This window comes from Lygodium microphyllum, chromosome 4 (assembly GCF_053477565.2).
Source record: "Lygodium microphyllum isolate KBCC chromosome 4, Lygodium_microphyllum_v1.1.10, whole genome shotgun sequence".
NCBI classification, from domain to species: domain Eukaryota; kingdom Viridiplantae; phylum Streptophyta; class Polypodiopsida; order Schizaeales; family Lygodiaceae; genus Lygodium; species Lygodium microphyllum.
Window position 1 is genome coordinate 179081137 of NC_141138.1, and position 10234 is coordinate 179091370.

A 10234-nucleotide genomic window follows, 5' to 3' on the forward strand; every position below is an offset into this window, starting at 1 on the left:
TCCTTCTCAGAAACTGAACATTCAAGAGAAAGGACAACTCATTGCTCTGAAATGCCATAGCGCTTCTGCAAAATCTGGAGCCCTGAAGTTCTGGACACAGGAGACAAAGAGCACTATCTGATGCCTTCTGTTTTCATCCTAAGGCGGCGTCATAAACTCCGAGAGCTTCAGCGCATTGATGGCGACTTCCATGCACATGCAATGATCTCCTCAGTGAAGGACTGCTGACTCGAATTTCCAATTGCCTGCACTCAGTTTTGCTTCCCCAACTTCGACATCCAACCAGCATACACGATTTCAATCTTCGAGAGGTATGGGAATCGGGTGCAAAAAGAGGACAATGCAGATTCGAATGGATGGAGGCCGCAACCAACCTTGACGGCATGTCGATGCTGCCGCTCGAGGTCGTAGAAGTAGCGACTGACTTGGGAGATGACATTGAGGTCTGCGACCTGTTGCCGTAAGTGGGAGAAGATGAGGTACAACAGTTGAACTGGGAGCTCATCCATCATGCCTAGCGAGCCCCCCCTGCCGATAAAGCTGCTATTGATGCCATCCTGGAACAGCGTGTGGCCATGGCCCGGAACTGTGCAGACGAAGGTGCTAGGGAAGGTGCCAAAGCTGCACTAAAAGCATTTGTTATTACGGCAATACCCACTCTTGTTGCTGCACGAACGCTACCTTGGGAAAAGGCACATCTGAATTACACTGGCCAAGCATTAATCATCTGTGGAGCTACAATTGCTACATACTTCATTGTTTCTGATAGAACTATTTTGGAGTGTGCTCGGATGACTTCGTGTGAAAGGATCAAAGCTGAATGTGCTGCTGCAGGAAACAGGGATGCTTAGATTTTCTGCTTTGTGTGATCCTTAACTCTTTGAATGCTACATGACATTGAGAAAGGTCTTTCCTTGGATAGCAAGGCCGTCACTCCCAAGATGATGGACCACTCCGGCCTCTAGTCGTGCCCTCGCTGCCTCGCGCTACTGACTCCAATGTCTTGGAGAATCTGTAGCCTCCTCCCTCAGTGGGCGCTAGTCGTCCGCATCTAGCCACTCGGGCTTTGCAGTCCCACTCTTGAGTGCCTTGCGTGTATTCGATCGTGTGTGTGACATATATGGATGCATGCACTCCATCATCCAGCCCATAGAAAACCTATTTGCTGTGGGTGGTACCGGAAACTCCTCATGCAAGGATGCTACTAAGTAGTCCTTGCTCCCCTCCGGTATGTTTTTCCAATGATCCAAGACGTTGTGCCGAAAAACTTGTTGACATAACTCTCTCATGCGAGCCATCACCCTCCTCCCCTCATCATTCATGATGATGGCTCTTGGTCCTCTCCCACCTGCGACCATGCTACTAGGCATATCCAAGAGACCCGTGTACATCTGGTGTACCGATCGGATAGTATCTTTCGAAGTAGCATCCATAAGGGTGCCACCTGCGGACAACTGAGCAAAAGCCGGAGTAACTGGAGTAGACATCCCCACAGGTGTGACAAATCCCAGAGGTGACACAACCCTAGCAGAACAACGAGACAGGGACACCACGTTCGTGCCTGCACAGCAACCACCTGAGCCACTCTTTCTAGAACCGTCATGAGAGCGAGAAGTAGCACCTGTATCCCAAGCCGACCGCGGGCTTACTACATTCATATCTCTACAGCATCCCTCTGACCCTAAAGCACTCTCTTGGTTTGGCCCAAGTCTAGAGCATCGACCTCGTATGCTCAAAGCTGAAGCATCTGATCGTGCTGAAGTAGGTCTAATAGAGCGGCCTGACGATGTCCGAGACAGCTCCTAGTCCGCCGTGTCTCTGAATCTCGCCATCTGATCTGGAGACATGCGTGTTAAGATATCCTGCAACTCCTCATCGCTCATCCCTTGACTCATCCTGATGATCTAAGTATCCATAAAGGTCACCTGCACATACAAAAAATGATGTTAGCATAATCAATTTAAATCATACAAAGCACGATAATATAAATCTTAAAAGAAAGATCTTACTTAAAATACATATCTTATGTACACTTATAAGCAATTAGTCAACCAATTGAGTAAGTGGATGCTCCAAGTATGAAGTATCATATACTCCCATGTCACTCTCTTGACAGAACTCGGCATAAATTGGACGGTCGATAGACATGTCACCACAAAAGGATGAGTCCACCTCGTTCTGAAAGAATTCTTGGACTCTTGTATTTCCATCATTGTTACTGGATGCTGGCTCCTCTACATGCTCCAAGCTTTCAGTGGCCTCCACCCCTTGCAATATCGATCCCTCTGTTTACATATTATCCTCATCTATGCTCGGAACATTACTTTGATCATATACTCTCGCACTTCGAGAAGCTGAAGGTATAACATACCATCATCGAGGTTGTCGAGGGTTTGGATAGAAGATTACCTGTTCACAAACACGTACAAGAGATATGAAACTATTGTGATATGTACCATGTCGTAATACAATAAACAAACAAATGAGTTTATGCACCTGTTCACAATGGGCCAGCAACACAAAGGTGTCACGTAAATCCATCTATTTTTTTTCACAATCTATTTCAAGAAATCCAGATGGACCTCATTGAACTGTTGCTCCAGCTCCTTAAAGTACCACTTTGAACCACTGCACATCGAATAGTATCATGGAGAAGCTACGGTAATCCACTGTAACAATACTTTGCAAGTTCCCAAAATACTCAATCTCATCTATAACCGTGTTTGGATCCGTTGCTCGTTGTCGGCTCTCTTGTGCCATGATACCACAGTCTGTTGTGGAGCGCATTTTGTCAATACGCTCCACACGAAAATGTTGTCCGCACGACCATGCTGCACTATATATTTTGTATTGTACATTGAAACACTCAATTAGTTGTCGCATATAAAATATAGATAGGAAAAATCCTAAACACATATCACCTTTCGACTACATCCCCTTGAGAATTCCCACTCCTCGGTTGAGACCTCTATCCCTTCGCGAGATGGTGCGGTCAAAGCTCCATGCAACCATCGTGTTGACATAAACCGCTGCATCTCCTCCATGCCCTCGGGATATCGAATCAGTCGATGGCGCCTAGTACGCCAAAAGTTAGATCACGCTTCCTCTCGATCTTGCCTAGCTTGCTGGTACTTGGCGAGCCACATCTCCATAGAGGCATGGTGCAACATACAAAAGCGATTCACTTTCTCGTCCATTGCAGCATCCATTCTTTTTTCTACCCCATTTTCAACCACCACATCTCTGCTCAGTCTATTATCCTCCTTCAGTGACCATAGCATACTATTGTCTGGATCCATCGGTTGTAGCCATTGTGAAATATGCACTAGCGCCTCAGACACCAACCAACATTCAGCCATGCTACCTTCTGGCCGAGCTCATTGTTAAACAAAGCCTTTCAGGGTTTTCATGAAGCACTCCAAGAAGAACATCAATCGCATATGGATAGGTTCAGCAATCTCCACTTCATCTATACAAGATGCATAAGAAGGTGGATTTGTATCGTGAGCATACTGGTAGGCATATATTTCTCAAAGAGACAGACTATCTCCACTGCTCCCCGCCTCGCGGATTCAATAGAGGACATCTTAATCTCCTTGTGTGAGATCCATTGCACTAAAGTCGACAACTTGTAAATGGCCCCACATATTTCTAGAGTAAAGGCATCTTGCGATCGCGACTCGATCGCGATTGGTAGTACAAACTGCCACAAATGAGAAAGCATTATGAACAATGGCTACATTCCAAATAGCAAAATGCGTAGGCCACTTACAATCCATTCGTAGTACTAATCTGACATATCTTATGCCAATCATGGGATCTTAGCCCTGAATAATTGGTCGTCTTTAGAAAACGTAGACCTGAGAGAACGCATCATACCCGTCGGAGTGCGGATAGACTTGACTATTTTCTTTATAATGTGCTATTCTTTAGTGGAGAAAACCCAAGGAGCGCGAGGTAGCTGCACACAACCATCAACACTCAAAGCGCCTCCATCTTGTCTATCTCCTTCAAATCCATTCATGCCCCTATAGTGTCTCTCTTTCCTGTAATGTGGTCCCATAGCAAGCTGCCCACGTTCTTGAAAATATGCATGGGATCCAACAAGTGGTTGATCTGTAAGTGGGTCCAATATATCAACTCGTAAAAAATTGAGAACTATCGCATTTCGTTTGGATGTGACTCTGCGTGTACCATTTTCAGCTCGTACTAGCTTTGAGCATTCATATGTGTTGGAGGTCATTCAAAGAAAACCTTTCCTGAGTTCATGACCCTCTGGCAAGAAAGCGGTGTGTCCTTGATATACCATCTTCTTCATGGTTCGTGACATTCGGGAGTCTAACTGTGGCCCACACAATGGACATGCATGATAACCTAAGGTAACCAGACCTATCCCAACACCTCTATCTAGTGAATACAAACTTGAACGAGCTATGATAGATATTACCAACGAGAATGGAAGCCTGTTACCTAAGCACTCTCTGAATCCCAAAAAGTCATGCATTTTCCATATGAGAATGGATCGAATATTGGCGAACCGTCGACCATCGCACTTGCTCATATCTTGCACGGTGACCCCCTCCTCCCACAAAATCTTAAGCTCATGGACTGATGGACGAAGATACACGTCCATATTTTTGACTTTGTAGCAGCCAGGGACGAGTAAGCCAAGGATGAGATGTCCTTTCTTCGTAGAAATCCATGGAGGGATATTGTAGTTGACAAGGACTATAAGCCACACACTCTAAGAAGTTGAGCGCAGAACGAATGGGCTCCATGTGCGTGAATCCGCTGATATTCGTTGAACTCCATCTGTGGACCTATTCTATGCATGCCACGTTGTCAAGCTCACCATGCCGGACGTACGAAACATGTGGTTTATGCGCGGGATAAGAGGAAAGTGTCTAAGAACTTTTTGAGGGATGGTTTGCCCTTGCAAGGCTTGTCGATACCTGTGAGAACCACACTTTGGATATGTCTCCATAGTCTCGTATTCTCCTCGAAACAATATGCAATCATTGATACATGCATGGATGCTGTTGTAGTCCATGCCAAGCTTTCGTAAAATATATCGTGCATCATCACGAGACTCAGACATGGTATTTGCAAGTGGTAATATATGATACTTCAATAACCTGAGAAAAATCATAAAACACCTTGAAAAATCACAAACGTTTTTAATGATAGTGCCGAAAAGAAATCAACGAAGCGTACGTACAAGGTACATGATCAACTCGGTCACACTCGCATCGCTCCACCTGTATTTTGCTTGCACACTTAGGATTGCAAGCTCGGGGGAGTCACTCATTAATATATGTATATATAATGTGAGTTCAAAATAAGGGATTTTTAAAATAGCATTTTTATACATTTTTTACATACAGAAGGGTGTCATATAAAGGGGTCACTTACAGATTGAATAGAAATGGGTTGTGTTTTATTCAAGAAAAAATCACGGATTAGGATATTTATAAATAGGCCATGAACGCATGTTATATAGAGAATATATATATAGTGAACCCCCCGAGAGTGCAAGCAGTGTCTTCAGGCGAGATACTCAGTACCCATCATATAATGGTATGGATGCTTCCTCTCTAAGCGGATCAGAAGTCTCGACATCCATGAGAATCGATGCATCGATCATTGCCTCCATCTCAAGCTCTAAGATTGTAGGTAAGTCTCAAAGGCTGTCTGTCTCCTCTAGTATTGACGGTATAGATTGGGTAGTACCTTCCAAGTGGTGGATTGGCTCAGGCACTCCATCCATCACATGCTCACGAACTCTTCTAATTGGCCGCAAAGGGTGCACTCTCCTTGGGATGAAACGTCACCTCCCTAGATAGAAATTTTGCATGATTGATATTAAATTTTCTTATTGTTTGCTGAAAATCCAAGATCGTCTGATCAATGATCTCAGATTGAAACTCACCGAAGTGTCGTACGTGTTCTATAGACAATCCATGTTTTCATCGAATTGCTAGCTTGCATTGAGAGCAAGGACATGGGACACGTTGATTAAGATGTGCCTTGCGATCTTGAACATCAAGACCTTCATCGTTTTCCATTTTGTCTATGTTACGACAAACAATTTGTTTTTGTTATCATTCCATTTTTCTTTCTTAAATTGTTTGAGAAGGAATTTCTTCTCTTGTAACTCAACAAAAATTAACATATATAAAGTCTCAGCCTACCTACCCACAAATTAACGTATGTCGGAGTGTTTCCCGCCTCGTGGTGTTGCACCGAACCTCGTTACCACTCTCTCTTTGTTTTTTATCCATTCATTATCTCCTCTCCTTCCATCTCTCTCTCTTTTTCTCTTTCTTTATTATGCTATATGTTTATTCCCTCTCTCTCATTCCTTTTTTTTTACTTTTCCTCCCCCTCTCTCATTTTCTTTACCAAAACATACCTCTCTCTCTACTACTACGACAACAACAACAACAACTACTACTAGTACTACAACAATAACAATACACAAGAAAAGAAAAAAAAAACTACTATTACTACCACTACTACAACAACAACAACAAATAAGAAAACTAAAAAATAATAAATAAGAAAACAAAAAAACCATTACTACAACAGCAGCAACAACAACAACAACAAACAAGAAAACCACTACTACTACTACAACCACGACTACGACAACTACGAGTACGACCAAGACCACGTCCATTCCAATCACTACCCTACCTCTTTCTTTCCATGTTATTTGGCACATTCACTTTATGATCCATAAAGGCTTTGCTCAACACTAATCTTGTTATCATTGAGGCAAGAATGCACGGAGGACAATGTTACCAATATAGATATCTATCACACACACACACATACTTAAAAATAAATCATGGAGAAGGTGAGATCTCACATGGAAAATGGTGATTAAGGGGGAAACTACTACATGAAATACTTTGCATTTAGCTTGAGGAATGCTTTCTAATTCATGCTTCTTAGGTGTACTTTTGTTTCGCTTCTTTTCATGAAGTTGAGTGCATGTTATTGGGAGATGGTTTTTTAGTCTAGTCATTGATACGATCAATAGCTTAAGTAGGACTTGAGCATCCAGGGGTCTAACATCTTATTGACTTCTTTGTGCCATTGTAGTCCCTTGTTAATATAGCATTTATTGAGTATCAAGAGGGTGTGTTCGGAATATGTATTCTAGTCTATAAAGTGTTATTGTGGTTTCACTCATGACCCTCTTGTTATATCTCATCATCTTGAGTCTTGTCCTCTTGGGCCTCATCTTAATCTTATCCTCTCGAGCCTCATTCCACTTGTAGCCTATACAAAGGCAACCCTATTTGGCACCCTGCACATTGTGTTCTAAAATCATCATTTACTCACTCTTGGTCGGTCCTTCACTCTAAGACCAAACTTGTTGTGAGTGTCCATGATTTAGAACCATTGGATGGTCTTCTTGGAGTGTTGAAAGAGAGGATTCTTTTTTATCTATTTATACAAGGTTGAAAGAGAGGATTCTTTTTATCTATTTGGGAAATGCACATGCATTAGAAAGGTATGGAAGAAGTTGTGCAATTGGCACACTTCAATTGGTTTCTAGCTTTTATAAATATCAAATCAGGTTAAAAGGTGGTCAACATTAAGTTATTGATCAATCATAGTTACTTTCATCGAGATTGATGTACTACCAAAGAGGAGTAATAAGAAGAATTTTGCAAAATTTCCTAAAAAAGGGTTGAGAAGCAAATCCATACCAAGTGGCATGAAATAAATAAAATAGACCCATGGATCCTTCCTACTTAGGGAGTCTCATCCCAATGGGGGGTAGTTTATGGCCCTTAAGATGCTCTATATCTACATTTAGCATGCATCATAGTTGATATGTCTTTTAAAGCATGCTCTTGACTTCTCAAAAGGTGGATGTGATATCACATGGTCCATTACCTTAGGGACTTTATATTGATATTGGTACACATTCTATTATTAAGACATACAAGGTTGCATCCTTGAGGATGATGGGCCATTAGAGCTGATATTGAATGGCTCTCCTAGCCATGATGATGTAGTGAATAAGTTTTAGGCTTAGGGACTTTTTAGAAAATTAGATCATAGAAGCTAGGTAGCTATAGCTAGATGTAACCTTCAGCCTTTGGGTTTATGTGAAAGATAACTTCTAGCCCTTGCAAATGGGTGAAATGTATCTCCGACTAGAGTAGTTAGTTTAAGGGCTCAAGACTTTATCATATATAGTAACTAAGAATATTAACTTTAATGTGTAACTATTAGTCATTGTGTGATTAAGAATTTTAACTTTAATGTGTAGCTATTAGTTATATTGTAACTAAGAATCTTAACTTTAGTGTGTAACTATTAGTCATGCAAAATCTTATTAAAAACATAAGATTAGTCATATTCCAATAATCTAGCCATATAAATGTAATACAATGTAAGATCGTACAACCTTTTGACCATAAATATGCATAGAGTTAGCGAAAATAACATAGATTATGGAAGTAAGTTATATTGTGACAATTGTTTATTAAAGCTACTTAAAAACATGTGCATTCTAAAACATTGACAAAATCTTGGAGGACTTGTATGAAAAAATAATAAAATATGTAGAAAATAAAATTCTATTCAATTCACTACAAATGGTAGGTTGATTTTATTTTAAAAATCACATTGTTATTAGTTATGTGATCACTTGAGATTGTTAACATTATTTCTACCATTGTTTAAATCTAATACTTCCAAGGTATAAAATGAAGCTTCAAGTTCCATTTTCATGATGATAGCCATGTCACGTCTTGGTTCATTTTTAAGTTATGCATATGCCTTTTTGCATGCTAGCTAGATGACCATTTGTACATGTAATTACTCATGCAAGAACATTAATCATGTAAACAAGAAAACATTGTAAAACTAGTTTCTAACCAATCACCAATTCATATGCAAATTAACATGGAATTTTTGAAGAACCTATAACTAGCATGGGATTGAGTGACTATTAGTTTAACCCTAATTTTTTTGGTAACCATTTTCCACAAAAAGGAGCCGGGTTTTCAACATAAGATTAGACTATTTTAAATCCCTATTATGGGCTATAGAGAATGGAATTCCCTAATTGTGTGGGCCATAATTTCATACTATGATATATGGGAAACGAGGTTCCCTAGTTATGTGACCTATAAATCTATAGTTCAAGATATGGGGAATGGAATTCCCTAGTTATATGTGGGGAATTCATATATGCATATCTATGGTTTCCTATTGTGAGGTGTGAGAAATGTAATTCCCTAGTTATATATAGGAAACACATATGTAGATACCTAGGAAATACTAGAGAGTTTCCTAGATTCCAAGGTTTTTCCTGTGTAGAAATGGTTTAAAAGCTCCTTATGCTATAGTAGAAAGAAATCATGAAAAGGTTATTTGTGCACTTCACATTGCCAAGTTTTTAGTTAATTTATTTGAGCACAGAGTGCCATATTGAGAGCAAATTTTAGAGCCATATTTTAAAAAGGCAAAGAGCCTGAGAATCCATAAAAGACGAATTTTGCATGGAAAATGAAACGGTTTTGGATCGATGAGTTGGAGTTTTCCTTGATGGAGTTCGATGCCAAGAACCCAACACAAGTCTTAGTTCATCGGTCAAAGTTCGTTTGACCCCCCATTTAATACCCGCAAGCACTACAAGATATAGGCCTTATACCAATGTTAAAAACAACGAAAATGTAAATAACAAAATTTGCCCTCGTCGTCGCAAAAAGTGTCATTATTGGCGACACCATAGAATAGTCGATATCAACATCATTATCAGCGTCGCTATTTGCGTCGGTATCAACATTGAAAATACCGACGCAAATAGCGACGGTGATAACGACGCTCTGCGATGCTAATAACGACGCATGCAAGTAAATTTGCAACGCTAATAGCGACGATAACAAGGAAAAAAAAATTGTGTCAGGGCAGCAAGATGCCCTACCACATATAGCACTATGTGCTTTATTTGGGCCATATAAAATAGTTTCTGCACTGTGTTTAATGCTTGTGTAAATAAAAATAAAGTGTACTGAAATCATAATACTGATACATGAAATAAATACATGATCACATAATGAAAGCGACTGGTACAATCATGACAATATATCACTACTACATAGAAAATGTCTACAGAGATAGGGCGACCAAAAAAGAAGGGTGTGTGAGCTCCAGGGATCCAAGGGCGAGCTACATATCCTCGCCATCCGAAAGCTCGTCCCGCTGC

General features: G+C 40.6%; 1 pseudogene; it reads left to right on the top strand.

Annotated features, from left to right (window-relative positions):
• The first annotated feature begins 530 nt into the window (after window positions 1-530).
• Window positions 531-901, top strand: LOC148037965 (early nodulin-93 pseudogene; annotated as a pseudogene).
• Window positions 902-10234: the final 9333 nt, after the last annotated feature.